General features: G+C 32.7%; 1 protein-coding gene across 1 annotated transcript in view; it reads right to left on the bottom strand.

Annotated features, from left to right (window-relative positions):
* The window catches only part of Pka-C3 (Protein kinase, cAMP-dependent, catalytic subunit 3), a 148,360-nt gene that overhangs the window by 31,958 nt on the left and 96,117 nt on the right, over window positions 1-20,285 (bottom strand). The gene's annotated exons all lie outside the window — the stretch shown is intronic.

The following is a 20,285-nucleotide window of genomic DNA, read 5'->3' as shown; positions in this document are numbered from 1 at the left end:
GTCAAGTTGACGGAATTTTGTACTTGAAAATCGCAAGGTAATAAAACAGAACTATGGGGTGTATGCTCTAATCCTTCATCTCTTCGTCTTATTGCTTGACGAAGCTTGTTCAATGTTTTATTATACGGGTTTGCCTTGATATGTACTGTAGGTTCTGTAATTTCTATGAGCAAGGGTCCTTCATAGTTAAAAAAATACCTTACCTGCAAAAGGTTGAACTTAAAACTTCTTCGGTGGCGGAGAATTGACATGTTTACATTCCATCGATGACAGCTTACTGGTTAGACAGAAATTATTGACGAAAAAAAGTCATTATTAATCATTCCACTTGCTGACTGATTCCTTTCTGTCAATGCAATAGTCAATGTACCTAGTCGTGGCTTATTATTCTTCTCGATATTTTTGACATTTTGTGTGACAGAACCTAATCAGTGGGATATAGCATAGTATAGCGCATAGTAATTTGCCTACATTGTTAAAGTATCAGATCTTAACAGATTTGTTTTTACATATATATTCAGAGTTTCTACACTGTTCACTGCCTTCTCTCGCTCAACCGTTTCCATCTCTCTCTGTTTCCCATTCTTCATCGTTTAGGCCTCTCTTACTCATGGCGTCGTCTACTTCTTTCCTCCAGGATCTTCGGGGTCGTCCTCTTTTCCTCCTTCCTATGGGGCTCCATTCGGGTATTCTCTTTATCCATCTGTTGTCGCTAGTCCTTCTTACATGTTCATACCACTTTAATCTTTTTGTTCATTCTTGTTACTCTGCAGCATCTTCGCAAGCATTCCATCTCTGTTGCTACTATCTTACTGCTGTTTTTCTTGTTTATAATCCAATTTTCACCCCCATATGTCATAATACTTCGCACTAATGTTTTATAAATCTGTGTTTTTGTCTTCATATTTAGGTGTCTATCGCACCATACTGAGTTAAGTTGTCAGATTGCTGTTCTTGTTTGTCGCGAGGAGCGCGAGGACTGGGTGGATTGAGTAGATCAAACGCCGCGTTCATGCCCACAGTCGGTCCCAAGTCAGAATAAAAGAGGAGGGTTAATGGGCCAGGTTAGCACTGTACCCATTATAAAAGAAAGCAAGGCTCAAAGAACCGATATAAAGCCTTGGAACTAGATGATGAAACAGATGGAACCTAAGATGAAGAACCACACAAAGAAAAGGAAAAAGAGAAGGAAAAATAAGCCCAGAATCAGATTAGCAACATAGAACATTACTTTTTTCAACAACAAAGATCAAGAGATAGTAGACAAACTAATAAATAAAAACATAGACATTTGCGCAATCCAAGAAACCAAGAAGAAAGGTAAAGGCCAAAGAGACTATAACCAATATTTTTTGTAGCATACAGTGGAGTGAAGAAAAAAGAACGAGCACGAGCAGGCGTAGGTATACTTGTCCATAAAAAATTTAAAGACAACATAAATCACTGCCGTTATATCTCCGAAAGAATAATACATATGAAAATCACAATGGACTACCAAGAATTAAATGTCATATCTATCTATAGCCCCGAGAACTGTAAACCTAAGGAGGAACGGGAAGCATTCTACGAACAATTGCAAACCATCCTGGATGAAATACCTCATGAAAAACCCTTAATTCTTATGGGTGATTTAATGCACGAATCGGAAATGAAATAGTTCCAGGAGTAAAACAAAGATTTAATGAAAACCATGTCAACGCAAATGGAGAACTCATGGCGAATCTATGTGCTTTTAACCAGCTAAGAATCAATAATACATTCTTTGACCATAAGCTCCAGTATAAATATACACTTGAAAACTCCAGGGGGTACAAATCTATGATTGATTTTATAGCCACTAATAGAAAAATCCACCCAAAGCAGATTCTAGATATCCGAATTTTAAACTCAGTAGAAGCAGGGAGTGAACACAAACCAGTACTAACAAAAATAAGAATGAAAATAACACCAAAACATTTTTTACAGCAAATCATTAAGGGAAAATTTAATGTAGAATCACTGTGGAACTCTACAAGGGAAATGTACCAAAAAAGACTAGCACAGAAGATACAGCTGCAACAAATAAACGAAATCGATGATATAAACTTAACTTATTACGGTTAAACTAAATTGATTAACAAGTAGACTGACACCATCTATGAAACACTAATTTGGATTCTGCAGTTACAAAAATTATTTTATATTTAAAACCGTAATCATAACAATACTATTACTTACCTTAATATTCATGCATTGTTCTGTTTTTGGTCAATAAACAACGTTTTTGGTCAAAATAAATATTGATTGACACGTTATATTAAAACTTTTATCAGTTTTACTATTTATTTATTTCAAAAATTAAGCAAGAGTTAGCTACAAGCTATTTCTTGTATATTATGGTGAATGAAACGTCAGTTATATAGATAATTTGATTATTCAACTTTTGAACAAAAACATTGAGAGAAAACCTTAAATTGCCCTTAATAAATTAAACAGAACAAACAATTTAACTATCATTATATTTATACAGCATAGTTTAATAAACCTCTTTATACCCAACGCTATACCAGTGAATATATGATAAAATCTACTATTAATTTAAAGATTTTTAAAGATTTAAGAACTTAATTAATTTTACTTGTGTAACCCACGGGCTAAAGAGAATTGCAGAAGAAAAAAGTTTTCATAAAGGCTCCTTTGAGGGTGCAAATACACTCATGGACAAAAATATCGAATATTTTGGAATTTTCCAATTTCTTTTTGTAGTCACTATTATTTCAAAATAATTTTAGATTACTGATAATACTCATATAGTAGGCTGATGTACTCAACTGGTTTGAATTATTTTGATGTTTATTTTGACGTTTATTCAGGGGTTAGTGTCATTCTTACATTTTATCATAAAAATCCTTCTTCACGGAAAGGAAAAATCATACTAATTCGGTTATTTTTAGTTTAATTTATTAAGTTTAATTAAATATTGTTTTGATTTAACTAAGTTTAAAACAAATATCCCACCAATTCGGCATGTGATGAAGTCCAAGTAGCACATATTATAATTTTTGTACGAGGAAGGATATGCACAAAAAGGTATTGGCCGACGTCTCAGCAGAACTGAATCTATAGTTTCAAATACTCTAAAAAGGTACCGCGAAACAGGAAATTTTGTACGAAGACCTGGTCAAGGACGCCCAAGGTGCACAACCGCAATTGATGACCGTTTTTTGGTTCTTAATTCTACACGAAATCGTTCATTGACATCGATGCACCTCAGCAATGAGCTATTAAATGTTAAACAAGTTAATGTGAGTTCACAAACAGTTAGACGAAGATTAAACGAAGCAAACTTAAAGCCCAGACGTCCCGCCAAAGTTCCACGTCTTCTCCAAAATCATAAAGCTCGTCGTTTGGAATTTGCAAGAACACATATTTAGTGGACTATCGACAATTGGAAAAATGTTCTTTTCACTGATGAGACCAGAATCCTATTATGGAAGCCAGATGGTCAAAACTACGTCTACAGAAGAGTTGGAGAACGATTCGCCAGCTGCAGTCTTGCCCAGACCGTTAGTTTTGGAGCTGATGGCATAATTCTTTGGGGAGGTATTAGTTGGGAGGTACGTACCGCACTTGTGAAAGTGATTGGACGGATGACTGGTGATTCTTACGTTTAAAACATCCTGCAAGATCATGTTTTGTCATATGTTGGTTACATTGGATATAAAAGATTCACGTTAATGCACGATAATGCTCGACCACATGCCGCTGCCATAGTGAGTAATTATCTTGATGGGGTCCAAATTCGAAGATTGGATTGGCCACTGTCTAGCCCGGATTTAAATCCAATAGAGCACATGTGGGATCACCTAAAACGCAGCATACGACAAAGAAATCCCGTTTCAAATACGATAGAGCAGCTTCGGCTTGATGAATGGAATGCAATTTCCCAAGGATATGTCCAAAATTTACTTGCAAGCATGCTGAGAAAGATGCAAGCAGTAGTAAGAGCTAGAGGGGGGAATACTCGTTACTGATTATGCATTTCTTTCAGTTTAAACCACTTGTTTAAGCAATTTAAATTAACATTTAAGTTTAAAGTAAAATAACGTTATTTACCTAATATTAAAAATTTATTTTTTTCACAATTTTCTCTGCATAAAAACTTAAAATTGTTCGTTAAACATTGTTAAAATAAACTCTATTTTACAATAAACGACTTGATTGACCAGAATTTATTTTGAAAGAACAAAAATTAGAAAATTCCAAAATATTCGATATTTTTGTCCATGAGTGTATAATGAAGAAAGTCTTAGTGATTCTTCGAAACCTAAACCAGTTTGAATCGTTATAAAGAGATACTACTGTAATAAAATTATTTTATTTAATTTTAAAATATTTAAATTTTAAAAATACAGAAAACTTAGTATGAAGGTTCGCTAGTCTACTGTACCGCCTACTGTATCAGCTTGTTTAAATATAGTCGTTAGCACAGATTTGTTACAGCAGATTCAGTAGTTAAAATAAACCATCTCTACAGCGAGTTTCCAAGCTTTCTGGTGATTTTGGATGAAACAGACAGCTTGGCTGAACGCCTTCTTTACTTTGTATATTTAACATACTTTTTATTCTCGGAGATATAATATTAAAACAATCTCGAATGTGTTGAGGTTATAGGGAAGGTCATTTTAAACAAAAAAATTTCGATCTTGCATCAAATAAGAATTATGTTTGAGTTGTTTTAGGGTTTGTGTTTTTTATTTGTTAAAATTTTTGTCCGTTATTTTAATGTAGAATTTACACTGAATTGTAAATTACCTACGAGACTTATCGTGCCTGTTATTATTTTATACTTTTTGTTCTTATTTTTCGATTCCTACTAAACATATATCTGATTTTATGTTTTATGTTCTCTTCTTTAATTCGAAATGTATTTATAATTTATGGTCTAGAATTCTTTGGAGCGTATTGTAAACTATATTTTAATTCTTTGATTCAGTTTTGGGTTTATTGTTTCTCTTCCTTTGGGTATACCCTATCGTTTGATATGATATAATCGCAATAAAAATATGGCAGTAGTTTATCCAATCAAAAAAGTATTTATGCGAAACTGCACTGCAACTTTCACTTTGTAAATTCAGGTCTCAATTGGACAATAATAATTATTTAGTAGTATTCCTTCATTTAAAAAGAGCTTTTAAAACTATTGATCGTAATATACTTCTCACTAAACTAAATAAGAAGGCTATGGTATTGGAGGAAATGTTCTTGAATGGTTTAAAGATTACAGGTAAATTTAAAAATAATTTGGGAATTTCTGTGGATGACCCTCATGACATAGCAGAATCTTTCAGTCAACATTTTTCGAATTCCGCAAAAAATTTAATTAGTCAAACTCTGACTATAATCCTAAGAATCTTTCTTTTCCTACACACTCCCTTTTCCTTTATCATATTAGTGATAAAGAAATAAAAAGTATAATTAAAGATATCTCAAAAAAATCCTCGGCTGGACTGGATAAGATCCCGTATTCTATGGTAACACATGTATCTCATAACATATATAAACAATTAACATTTCTAGTAAACCTTTCATTTCAGGAAGGATATTTTCTCAAATTCTAAATACTGCTTTACTTGTGCCTATACATAAAAAAGGTGACAAATCAAAATTTGATAACTATCGAGGTCTATCATTTTATCTGTATTTTCAAAAATATATGAGAAGGCATTTCATACACGTCTCCTCTCGTATATTAACAAGCACAACATTATAGAAAAGTCTCAATTTGGTTTCCGTGAAGGTATAAGTGTGTAAGATGCACTACTAGCGCTGTGCAATCATATTTTAACGAACGTTGATAAGGGTAATAAAGTTTGTTTTTTGATTTTGACAAAAGCACGAGCTGTTGAAACTGTAAATCATCCAATACTGCTGGAAAAACTGAATCATAGTGGTGTTAGAAAAACTTCGTTAAAGTGAATCCACACTTTTTATCGAAAAGGTTTCAAAAAATTAAGGTCCATGTGAATGGGAATATAATATTTTCTTCGGAAGAAAGTGTCCTCTCCGGAGTTCCACAGGGAAGTATTATTGGCCCTCTTTTATTTTTGATTTTCGTCAATGATTTAAATGAACTGATAAACGATAGCTCAACATGTTTGGTTCGGAATCCATTAGATAATTTTTCTGATGCAATGAGTGTTCTAGTAGAAAATGTGGAACAGCAATCAGGCTATTATGTCACTCAATTTTCTGAAGATAGCACAGTTGCACTGAATTCCAATAATTTTTTTCATGTAGTACAAAAAGCAAACTGTCTTGTAAAAAGTATGACTCATTACTGTTTAAATATTGCCCTAATCTTAAATGGATCAAAGACCAATATGGTAACCTTTTCACCTTCTACTATGCAGATGAGTCCATTAGTAAAACTTGACAATGGGTCAGTGGTAAATAGCCACTCCACTAAGTTGTTAGATGTTTACCTGGATTCTAATTTGTCTTGGAGCTCTTACGTTGATTATGTAGTGGGAAGATTGTCTGTGCACTGTTATGTTCTATGGCAACTTAGGAATTTTGTCTCCTAGATATCTTAAAACTTTACTATTTTGCTCATATACAGTCAATTTTGCAATATTGCTTAGTTTGTTGGGGAAATTGCTCGCGAATTAATGAGGTGCTTGTTCAACAAAAAATATTCGTACCATGACGTTTAGAAGGCGTTTGGATTCCTGTATACCAGTTTTTAAATAATTAAATATTTTAACTGTAATTTCGCTGTATATTTTCAGTTGTGTTGTTTTTGTAAAGTCACATAGATTCAATTTTATTTGCAGAAATGATGTTTCCTTAATGAGTGGCTACAATTTTCGTTACAGAAATGATTTGGTGACTCCTGTTCGTCACTTGACCGTTGTGGGCAAGGGTCCTTACCCAACATGCGTTCGTTTGTATAATAAATTACCTAATTATGTTAAAGAGTCAAATATTTATGTATTTAAGAGAACAGTTAAGGACTTATTTCTGGTAAACACTTTCTAGTCGTTAGAGGAACACTTGCAGGCATCTTTTTAAAAATTGGTATGTTTTTGTGTATAATTTATATGTTTTTATGTTAACTGTTTTTATGTACTTTAGTTTTTACTGATCGTAGATTGTATTTGACGCATTTCAGTACTTGTCAAAGTCAGATGAAATAAAGAATATTGATTGATTAATTGATTCAGATAATTGTATTCTATTTTTTTTTTGTAAAGATATATTATAATTAGTCAAGATAAGCGGTACAAACCATTTTTTGCATTAAGATATCTAGTTTCAGTATGGGTGGCGTCTAATAATATTCGCAAATAAACAAAATACTAGTTCGGGTGTATTTCTATCAGGAAGCTTGTAGAAGTAGGACAGACGCACTCTATTTTAGATTTTATTAGCGTGGTGAGCTGGTTAGTTTTGTGGATGCCGTAATTTTCACAAAATTAGCAACATTTAGCGTAGATGGTTTATTTTTGGAGTCGAATTGATTAGATCGTTAGATGTTGCGTTTTGAAGAGTTAATTGGGTCAGCGATGATTGCCAGTAGCTGTTAGGTAGGATAAATATCAATATGTCTGCTATCTTACATCATATTTTTATTACCTGTGGATTACTAACGGGTATGTTTATATAATAAATTAAAAAAAGGTTCCTGGTTTTTTGTTTGGCTTATTTAAAAGAGACTGGGCATATTCTGTAAATTTTTTTAATTAAGTCAATGAGCATTAATGATTAAATAATTGATGGATTCGACCGTTACTTGATGGAAATTCATTTTATGTAACAATAAAACACTGAAAACTTTGTTTTTAAAACTTCCACAAAATTTATTTTAAATTCTTATCACTACAGCTGTTTCGGCTGATTGCCTTTCTCAAGTTTTTGGCATGGGTTTACACTTTATAGTCTATAATGAAATAGGTTAGGAGGGGAGAACTGTTTGTCTCAAGCTGGTCATTCAGAATTATATCTATGTTTTTTAATTTGTTGATTTCCATAGATTCTAACAAAGATAGCTTAAGGCCTTTATTTTGAATGTGTAGAATTTTAAATTCGTCATTAAAAGAATGATTATTATCTAGAAGGTGAAGTGCGTATGTAGAATCTGTTTTTCTATTATTGAAAGCCCTTTTATGTTCTGCTATTCGTTTATTAAAATTTCTACCTGTTTGACCAATGTAAGTTTTTGGGCAGTCGGGAAAAGAAAGGAATAACACCAGCTTTCAAAACAAATAACAACCTAGGCAAATATATTAAAAACAATAAGAGCCAACATAAAAAACACTTACACAGTGGTGTGTACAAACTTAAATGTGGCAATCACTTGAGAAAGGCAATCAGCCGAAACAGCTGTAGTGATAAGAATTTAAAATAAATTTTGTGGAAGTTTTGAAAACAAAGTTTTCAGTGTTTTATTGTTACATTATTGATTAACATAAACTTTAGTAACAATATAATATTATAGTTACAGTAACAATATAACATTATATGTGCTGAAAAATTACGATAAAATCATACATTAAAAAATTAGTAAATAGACTTTTTCATGGTTTCAATTGTAATTTATTGTAAAATAAAGTTTTTAACTTTCAAAGTCGTGATATACAAAATATAAAAATATTTAGAAATAAATTCGGATTATTTGTCATACCATTAAGTATAATAAATTTATATATAAATTAGCTCTCAAGGCCTAGAAGACCTATGACTTGGTTTATTATTTTTTCCTATTCTTTTCTGTTTACTGCTTTTTTTCCAATTTGGGTTTTTCAATTCTTGTATTTTTCAACATTTTTCTTTCACCTGGTTTTCGGCCTAACTTTCTTCCTCTTTCCTCCTATTCCTGCAGTTAGTATTAGTATAGCCTAATTCTATATTTGGTCTTTCTATCCATGTACCATTTTATAGCTTTCCTTCAAATATTTTTCTGATGACTTTTCTTTCCCACATTTCTAATTGAAATTTTGGTTTTTGGTTTTTGGTTTTTGAATGGTTTTTGAAAAACCATAAACAATTGAAAAACAGGAGCCATAAAAGCTAAAGAAACAATTACTATTATTAATTTTAAATTTGTTTTTTCCTTTACCTAATTAATGGTTTTTCTGTGCTCTATGAGAAAATATAGAGGGAGAAACTGTGTGTGTGTGTAATAAGTTACCTACTACTTCCTTATAGTTTCCCAACATTCCATTGAATTATTTTTTTTTTGTTTCAGAGAAAGAAGTTAAGAAGAAATGAAGGGATCTACGTGACACGTTTTGGAAGGAATTAATGAAACAGACAAAAAACTGGCAGTGGTGCAGATGCATGTCAACCATCATCATGGCCCTTTTTCATCCAATGTTTATTTTTGGTAGACACGATGAAACCAAGAAGAATAGACAGTAGTATTTCACTCATTGAATCAGGTGATACGTGTACGTTTAACTTCTCAACTACAAGCTTAGGGTCTCATGGGTAGAATGTTTATAGTCACCTGTAAGCACCTACCACTTCCAGAGCCAAGAAATTGTTTAAAATCCAACCTAAGAGGAAAAGATGCTCAAAAAACGAACTTTCCCCCTTTGATGAAAAACTTCTTGAAATTAAAAGTGAAAAAATGAATTGCTTGGAGCAAAAATCATCACAAACTTTAGATGGAGATTATCAATTTCTTATGAGTTTGTTAACATATCTCCATGATATACCAAAAGAGAGAAAATTGATTGTGTGCCAAAAGGTGATGGACGATTTATGGATGAACTTCATCTACAGAACTCAAATACACCAAATTATTCTTGCGGTGATTCCTCCTCAGCTCACTTCCAAAACCTACGTACAGTCAACATCAAGTCAACATCGAGGTTTTTTCATGATTTTGATCCCACAGCAATGTGACTGTAGGTTTGCTGATATTTATTCATTGTCCATGTTTCACTAACATATAATAATATAAGCTTATAACTATCTCGTTATTCTTACCTTATTCCTTCTAGATATGGTTCTACGCCATAATAACTTCTTTAAAGCAAAGATACAACGATTGCCAGCCATAATTTTCGCTTCGATTTCTTTCTTCATATTTGGCCTTCTGGTGAATGTCCCTAAATACTAGAATCTTTCCACTTCTTTGAATTTATACGTTTTTTCTTCTGTAATTATATGTATTCTTGTTCTGCCCATTTCATATATTTGGTCTTTTCTACGTCTATGTATATATATATCCCTTTCTTATTTGCTTTTGCTAATATTTTTGTTATTTTTTTTTAATTCTTGCTTACTTCTGGAAATCAGTATTATGTCATCGGCGAATGCTAAGCATTGGTGATTTCGTTGATATAACCCTGAAATGTTGATTTCGGTATCTCTGACGATAACTTCGAGAATCATATTAAACAACAGTGATGAAAGTGGCTCCACCTGTCGCATTTCCTCACTGACGTTAAACTTATCTGTTTATTTTCCATTTATTTCGACGCTATCTGCTGTTTTTGGATTGTCAATTCAATAATTCTTATTATTTTATTCTTTATTTCCCTTTTTCGAAGTTCTTTGTATATATATTTGCCGTGTTAAAGGCTTCGTTAAAGTCAATGAATAGGACTAATGTAGGTTTTCCATATTTATGGCTTTCTGCTTCATTTCACGCAGCACAAAAATTTGATTTATTGTGCAGCGCCCTTTTTTGAATCCACATTAATATTTTTCAATTTCATTATCTATTTTTTGTGACGGCTTATTTTTTATATATACTGCAAGTATTTTATATTAGTTCAGGCGGGATCTGTCGAAAAGCAGACCATAATGGACATTTTTCATATAAGTCTCTTTTTTTGCAGGAATTACTTCACGATGTATCTGATATCAACAATCACAATATGCTCCAGTTCAGTCGTTAATTTTTTATTTAACAAAATCTGAAAAAAAATCGAAAAATTTAGCTTTTTGCGCCTTTATTTTCGCCTACAACCTGAAAGATATTGCTCGTGCAAAAAAAAAACTTATAGTATGTAAAAGTTTTTTTTTCAATTTTACATAATATTTTTAATTCTTTAAATTTTTCTTTAAATTTTTTCGACCCGTTGGATATAACTTACAGCCTTTATATTTCACCTACAAAAACTCTATAAAACTACTACTAGTTTTTGCATAATACTTTGGCAATCCAGTAATAGCAGCTAATAGTAACAAAAAATGTGATATGAGCAGACTAAAAGATAAGAAAACAAAAGAGACAGTCGCACGGATTCTTTCAAAGAACCTACGTAATATGGAGTAAACATATAATGGAGAAGAATTACTCCAGAATATATGTGAAACCTTTCACAAGATCAGAGAAGAACATCTAATAGAAAGGAAAGAGAAGAGGAAAGTTGGATGAATGACAATTTACTGCAACTCATGAAAGAAAGAAGAAAATCAAAGAACAACAAAAGAATGTACAAAAATATTCAGAGACAAATAAGAACCGAAATACGAAAGATCAAAGCAAATTGATTAAAAATCAGTGTGAAGAGATGGAGTTCTTGCAACAAAAATACGACACACACAATATGCATAAAAAGGTAAATCAAACACCTGGTCTTCAAAAATCCAACACAGCTATTAAATTGCAAGATCAACAGGGAAACATCATCACAGGTAAAAATCAAGAAATATGCATATAGACCAAATACATACGAGAACTCTTTGATGATAATAAGTCCGAATAACCTCCATTCTACATATGTAATGGCCACTTACCAATCACATCGGGTGAAGTGGAAAAAGCAATATCACAACTAAAAAATGGCAAAGCTCCTGGACCAGAAAATGCATATGCTGAACTCATAAACCTATTTAACACCAAGTAATACCAAGATCATGGCTAAAGCTGGTATATCCTATATCGACTACGTTACTAATCAGAACGTTGTAATAAGAATAAGAAAACATAAAAGAAAAACGCGAACCAGGAAGGTGAATAATTTCCTGGCTGAAAAATCTACGTACGTCGTTTATTATAACAACCACAAACCTTTTTAGAGCAGCGGTTTAGTTTACCAACAGTTTACCATGATGGAGGCCAACATCTGAAGTGGATAGGCACTACAAGAAAAAGTTTCTTTGCAACATACAAGTACAACTGATTCTTAATTCGTGGAGTCGCGTCATCATTTGCCGCATATAGGTATTCCTCATCATAGCTTCAGTTCCAAACAAGTTAATAGTAATGGTCACGATCCTCTCAGATGTAACGCTATACTTCTTGTATATTTTTCCAATTCCATTCTAATGAAGGACCCTCCTGCTCTCACTTGTTCATGTTTTTCTACTCCTGGTTAGAAGGAGATATATATTTTTAGATTTTTAGTTTTATATTACCTTGGAACTTCGTTTTTGTTCCTGTTGTTTTGTTTCTGTTTCTAATAATATATAATATCCACCTTTTTTTTTAATATTTTTTCTATTATTTAAACACTTTTATTTGGAATTCCTTTCAGATTTGATTCCCTCAGCTGATATATGCTATGTAGTTCAAAACACCAGAAACTTGATTTCTATCCACTCTACTTAGCTACATAACGTACACCCATTTTACGTCATTCACTCAATAGATTCGCGACACATTGTGTTTTCAAGGATATTAGAGTAAGATTTGCTGGCAGAGCTGTATTTTATTCCAGAAGTTTAGTTACACTAAATTCTAAACAAATTACTTGTATGTTCTTACTTCCAACAATTTCTCTAAGCTACTGATGATATACTTTGCTCAACACTTTCTCAGAATCTATAAAACAGAGGTATATATCGTGATTTGTATCCAAACATCACTGGATAAGTAAATTCAAAGTGAAAAGGGCCTCTCTATCCCTCGATCTCTAACATCTCATAAATTTTGTTATAAATGTATTATACTTATAGACCCATATCGTTAACACCGATTCACAATTATATAGGCATATTTTTATGTCCCTTTGCCTTTCCTAGTATGAAATCTCTAAAGCTTTATCTATGTAACAATGAAACACTAAAAACATTGTTTTCAAAACTTCCACAAATTTTTTATAATATTTTATCACTACAGCTGTTTCGGGAGAGTGCCTTTCTCACGTGATCTATTTTTGGATGTCTTTACACTTTATATTTTTTAACTATTATTATATTTGGTTGAAGGTTGAAGGAAGATGAATTAGGTTGAGGAGGGGAGAACTTTTTGTCTCAAGTTGGGCGTTCAAAATTATACCTGTGTTTTTTAATTTGTTAATTTCTATAGATTCTAACAAAGATAGCTTAAGGCCCTTATTTTTTGTGTGAAGAATTTGAAATTCGTCATTAAAAGAATGATTATGGTCTAGAAGGTCAAGGGTGTATGTAGAATCTGTTTTCCTATTATTGAAAGCCCGTTTATGTTCTGCTATACGTTTGTTAAGAGTTCTACCAGTTTGACCGATGTAAGTTTTTGGGAAGTCGCCACATATAAGTTTGTATCCACCAATGTGTAAGTGCTTTTTATTTTGGCTCTTGTTTTTTTTTTAATATATTTGCCATTAGATTTGTATATGTAATCGAGCAGAAGGTACTGGGTTTTTTCTCTGGTGGTGAAAATAAGAATTTTGTTCTAGTAAAAAACCTTTTAGGCCATAATATTACAAATCCAATCATGTGACTAGCACCTGTGAAAACCAATAAAATAAAGTAGGGCCTTAAACACAAAACAGATAATAACTGCGAATGTAGCACCATACAAAACATAGAACATAATACTGAATTGCTCAAAGTGCCCTAGTAGCCCAATACTGGACAGAAAACTTTTAAATTCTGAAAAGTAAAGAGTAAAGTAAGTTTTCATCTTAGTCCTTAAGCATTCCTTTTTGATTTTTTCTTTATATTTCTGACATTAAATTCACTTTCTTGTTTATATTAAGTTAAATATATCACATAGATGTCTATTCTTATACATTTTTCTATAATCCACGATTCTTTGGCTTTCTTTATTCATTATTTTATTTCTTTCTTTTTAAATGATTTTTCTTCTTTGTCTCTTATCTATTAGATCTAGTCGGTACAATGCCACCCAGAGCTTGTTTTTTGGTTCTAGTCTTCGTTATATCCAGACTTAAGTTTACATTTAACTTTCTTACGATTCGGATGTAGAAGAACTCTTTCGAGTAAGGACTTATGTTTCCTATAGGCAATCTAAGTCCATCGACATAGAGCCAGATAGTTTAACAATTTTAATTATGGTTTAATCCATTGAAATCCAACCACTGTTTGGTTTTGGAGTTATTTTTCAATTACTACAAAGTTCACTGAAAATCGACTGATTAATCCAAAAACATTGTGAAGCTCATCCTTTTGAATTTTTAAATTTAATTTTTACTTATATATACCAATTACAACAGAAATGTTTTACTTCTATGTTCGAGTTTTTTTATCTATATAGTATTCATCCAACTCCTGGCGAGTATCCTTTTTTAATTTACCTTTTTGTTGAAATTTTCAATTTCAGTTACTGTTACACAGCAATTTTTTCATATCTTTTCTGATAATGCATTTAGATTTTCTATTGTTTTGAAATGGTATTAAGAATTTAGACGTATAAAACGTTGTTTAGAAAATTTCGTTAATCCAAATAATAGACATTTCATCACTATTGATACTTTGCCCTTATCAAAAGAGCACTCAAAACCGATAAAAATGTTTAATGAATACTATAAAATATGTTATTCTAAGATTAACCTGGAGTTTGATTTAAAATGATTTTTGATCTGTTTCGTGTTTAAATCTGTAATAATACTCTTTATGTGTAGTAAATCAACATTATTTACAGTGTTTTAAAATACATCGACCTTTCTAAGCTGATGTAGAAAAGTAAAGTGAAATATAACAAAATATACCAACACGACTATCAAGGCCAAAATATTCTAATTTGAGAACAATATCCAGTTTATGTAATATTTATTATTATTTATACGAAAGATAATAAATAGAAACAACTGGCTCTGTTACCTACGTACAGACTGCTAAAACTTGTAAAATACCTCAAATCTTTTAGAAACTTTCTGTAAATAGATTTATATAGGACAGCATATTATGCGTCGAGAAGATATAAATTATGGCGCCTATGTACTGTAGTCCACCCCTTTTAGGAAGTGGTGAATATGGATAATGAGCGTGCCTTTTCGTCCAACCATTTATATTGATCACCAAGTAGCACGAAAGTGCTCTAGTGAGGCTTAAGAACACACGTTTAATAAAATAAACATATACCAATACTACTTAATTTAAATGTCCAGAACACCAACAACTTCAATGCTATATTTACAATCTTTGACCAAATATATGGCCTTATCATTCGATAAAATTAAATCTTCATCTGTGCAGGTCTTTCTCGTGTTTTATATGTTAGAAGGTGTTGACTGCTCTGAACTGCGCCACAGTGGTACGTATGGGCCTTCTGTTATCCATATCTTCTCAGATTACTAGCATAAAGTGAGACGCCAAATCTTAGTTTGTTTAGCGCTCTACATGTCGGATAAGGTAATTTGTGTCCAGCAGTCATTTCTTCTGAAAAGTCAAAATGTGTTGTGGTAGCCGACGCTTGTCCCATGTTTTTTGGGCGTATTTCAGGCGCTTCGATTACGGATCTTGATTTTTTCAGTAAACTTTTCTGAGACCTTAGTCTGCTTGGCTGAGTTTGGTGGCCAGATAAGGGGTGTCTTTGATCTGTTTCTTTTGTTCTATCTCTGACGTAACCTATCTTCTGATCGGTTGTGAAACGATTCCAACTTTGAGCTTTGATCTGTTTCTTTCGTTCTAACTCTGACGTAATCTGTCTTCTAAGTGTCTGTCTGTAGTGAAGCGATTAAAACTTTAAGCTAGATATCTTCGATGGATATCAGTTTCAAGTTCGATAATATATATGTAGCCTGTTTCATTAAGAGTCACGTCAGCGTTTTGGTGTAAGCAGAGTTTGTCTACACTGGTGCTCCAAATTCTACGGCAGCAAAGCATAATGCTAAGGCAGAGGTACGGTGGTTGTGCTCTCCATTTTGTATTAGTTAGTTTTTGCGAATGATATTTCTTGTGCTTACTTTTTTCTTGATCTCTTAATAGTGATATCGGTGAGACAGAGTTCTATCTATACGTATGCCGAGGTATTGCGGTGTCTCGTTATGCTCCAGCATCTGGTCATGCCATTCCACCTCCAGCGTCCTTCGAGCATGATTATTACTAAGGTTAAAAGCACACCTGTGTTTTTGTGGGATATAATTTTGGACATTTTTTATCATAGATAGTGCTAGGTCTTCTAGATCTTTTGTCAGTTTTTATTGAAGGTTCTTTTCTGACGTGCGACAGCTGTGTGATCAGCGTAAATCAATTGTTTTGTTTATTGTATTATGGGTTGGCTGCTGGCGTATATGTTGTTTAAAATCGGCGCAAGAACAGTTCCCTGTTGGAGACCTGAGCCTCCGCCACCCACCGTCTCTTCCTGGACTGGATTGTTACGTAGGAAGCGTCTGTTTTGAAGAAGGTATTTCACTAACCTTATGAGTCAGAAATCCTTTATAGTTTCGTAGAGTTTTGTCATTGTAGCGGTTAATGGTCAACTGCGTCATAGGCTGCAGGTAGATATATGAACAATACTCCTGTTATTTCTTTTTGTTCAAAGCTATTCTCGATGTATTGGGTGAGGTTATGAGTTTGGCTCTAGTAGGATTTTCCGAGTCTGAACAATGCCTGTTCTGGAGTGATTTTAGTCTCTTCAAATTCAGCGAACCGAAACACTATCATTCTTTTGAAAATCTTTAAAAAGTGACCAAAAAGATAGACTGGTGTAAAACTCTTTGTATCCGCCACATCCTTCGCTGGTTTTAAGAGGGCCACCACTTAGGCATTTCTCCAGATTTTGGAGATTTGTAATATAAGAATGCAACAATTCATTATTCTTCTAAGCCACTCTACGGTTATTGGATCCAAAGTTCTTTATTTGTTCTGTTCGTACTTCGTTAAAGTCATCCGCTTTATTATCTTTCATTTAGTGGATCGTGATTTTCATCTCCTCTAGACACAAGGAGGTACATAGAAGATCCTTTTCTTCGTTGATGTTTCGTTGTACTCTCCTCCCGAACTTGTATTATTATCATAATATGATACCTATGTATCAAGTCATAGGACTTTACCTTTCTTTCTTGTATTTTGATGATCACCAAGATATGATCTGTTTTTATTGCCTTCTACCATTGTGTCGAGTGGTAGATTATCAAACTTGTATTTTAGTTGTCATTAATTGTTCTATAATGTATTTTTATAGTAACTTTGCTGATCCATTTATTTATTTTGTAATCCTTAATCCTGGCAGACTTACTTCGACTTGAGGAGTGGGTCATGGTTGGAGTCTCCTACTAGCTACATAAATATTTTGAACGCTGCAGTATAAGGTCGAAACAGAATTTCCACCTTTGAATTAAAATTCGCGAATCTACTTGGTTAATGAATCAGTAGTATATTGAGTAGTAGTGTAGGATTTCGCGACTCGGTGGCTCTTATTCATAAACTATTATTGGAAGGCGTTAGAACGTCAGAAATCTGGAACATACAAGTTCGATATGTAACCAAAAGATCAATGGACTTTGCAATTGACTTTCAAAATTATATTATTAATATGAGTGCTCAGATAGAGAACCATAATTAAAAACGTAAAAGTAAAGTAAAATAGTGGTTAAATATTCTGCGTTTAAAATGTTATGTTGGGTATTGTATATTGTTTTTCAATATAAAATTTAATTTACCGAATATTGCCTACCCTCACCTTTACTTTCTTATATCTGTTGACGGATCTTTGTTGTTACGCGGTATAAGTTGTTGAAAATGAAGCGGGTTTGTCGTAATCTTCGTGTTACTGATTTTCTTAGGTCTAAGGTGACTGTAATATTTACGTTAGCAAATATAAATGGAATATTAAAAATAAACATTATTGCTGCCTGGTTATCAGTAATAATAAGGCTTAATAATACCCTGTTGCTTTGTAAGTAGTTATTTATAACTGAGCTTCTGTCCTATTTATACAAAGACATAGCGACACTTTGTATTTTGTAATAATGATATTAGCTAACAAATTGGCAACAGAATCTCGCATTTAACAACTCAGTTAACATTATCATAATTAAATATACTTCCTTTAAATATATATTGCCTACAGCGCATTTGACTCGGGCGTCAGTTTTAGGTTATCTTGATTATCTACAAACATCAAAATTAATTTTTGTTTACTTTTACTTTCAATAATCAGGTTAATAGGATCCTAATATAACTGGTTATCTTATGTAGTTTTATCAACTAGAGAATATTTGATTTTATTTTAGAAAAATTATTGTACGCAAAAATAACGCTCAAGCGCATACTATTTGTATAAGTAATGGACTGTCTTCACGAAGTGAATATTTAGGTCATGAAGTAACTATTTAAAAGCCAGAGCTCAAATCCAATGGATCACCTGTAAAGATGCCTAGCTGCTCCTTCAACTTTCAGAGAACAAGCTGTAGTTTTAGAATGAGAAAAATGCTACCTACGACAAGAAGTAGTAGATGCAGACATTGGTTTGTGAAATACTTCGACACTTCAACATTATAAATCGTTGTAATAAGTCTTCCTTCTTTTGGGAAGTTATTCATTTCTACTCAAGGTATTCAAAATATAATCTAACTTGTTTACAAAGTTTTGCTTTCTTTAAAACACAAATGTAACGAAAATAATGTAATCTAAAATGCGTTTAAGACCTTTTTTGTTGCTTGTGTAACACATTTAGGAGAGTTATTTGTCAGTAATGAACAAAATTCATAAAAAAAATCATTCAAATCTGACAAAATAAACCAAAATGAGAGACTACCTACTTTGAAATTCAGAATTTGAGTGAAACCGTGGATGTTTGTGATGGGAAAGTGAATTTAATTAAATTATTTATAATACGGCTATATTTTTAATATATCATCATCTTCCTAGCGTTAGTCCCACAATATTGAAGAATACGCTGCTTTGATCATTTTTTTTTTCACTTGATTTGATCCAGAGTGTCATCTGGGGTGATTGATAATATTCATGTCTGTGTTAGGTCTATCGAACCAACGCATCTTAGGTCGTCCTAACCTCAACTCCCATTCTTTTCCATTTATAATATCTTTATTCTTGATGTGATCATGGCCGGGTATACCTAACATCCTGTTCTTGTTTTGCTGTGGCTGGCCAACATTCTATTCCATAGAGGACCATTAGGAAGACAACGGTATACTTTGGCGTTAGGTCGATCGGATATTCGACGATCGCACAATACTCCAGTCACTTGGTGCCATTTTAGCAAGATATATTTGGTTAATGCGAGATTATGTGTCAGCAATTGTACTTCCATTGCTGCTGATGGCAGAACTCATATACTTAAATTCCTCGTTTTTAAGGTCCTCGGCATAGACGCTGATTATGCATTGGTTTGTGATCCACATTCCATGCACTCGACCTTCTTAATGTTTAGCCGGAGCCCATAGTTATCGAGCCGTGCCTTTTATTGTTGAGTTTTCTGCTGAAATTCGTGTCTGGTGAGGCTAGCGAGGAAGACAGTGATGTAGATGTGGTTCTTAAAGGTCCGCAGTGAGCGTGTCCACACACAGGCCAAACAGGAGCGGGTATAGAGCCCATCCTTGCTAGAAATCAACAGTGATCGGGAATGGCGGACATATTTTTGATACTCATTAGACATAGCTTGTGATGTTTTTTGGTTTTAAAAAATAAAGAAGGAAAATATTTGGTTTCATGTTCAGGGCTTCTGCACCAGGCAGTCTGATGAATTCTGTTAAGACTAAATACGAATAAGCAAATAGGAGAGGCATTATATGTGAAATAAAATCTTAACTGTCTTTTCTCTATAATATTAATAGTTCAGTGTGCTTTAAATTTAACATTTCTTTGGTATTTTTATTATATTAGCATTTTATCACGATGAAAATGTTGTTAAATATTAGTTCAAATGTTTTTTACTACGACAAATGCGTTATATAATAAATTTTTCATTGGTGAATTTTGGCACTTAACGAAACACTTTACATCTGAAAAATTAACTGTACTAATAAAAATTCGGTTAAATCAATCTTAAAAAATGTAGAAAATACATATTTTTTTGTACTCTGCTAAAATTAATTTGATTACTTGATACAATCTCTTTGAACTTAAGGGATCATTAAATAGTCTCACTTAAATTTAGAATGCTGTAAAATACAAAACCTGTCTGTTTTGTGGAAATGGATTCACTAAAAATAATT

Source organism: Diabrotica undecimpunctata, chromosome 2 (genome assembly GCF_040954645.1).
Source record: "Diabrotica undecimpunctata isolate CICGRU chromosome 2, icDiaUnde3, whole genome shotgun sequence".
NCBI classification, from domain to species: domain Eukaryota; kingdom Metazoa; phylum Arthropoda; class Insecta; order Coleoptera; family Chrysomelidae; genus Diabrotica; species Diabrotica undecimpunctata.
Note: the sequence above shows the minus strand (reverse complement) of the source record. Positions and strands in the feature narration are given on the sequence as shown.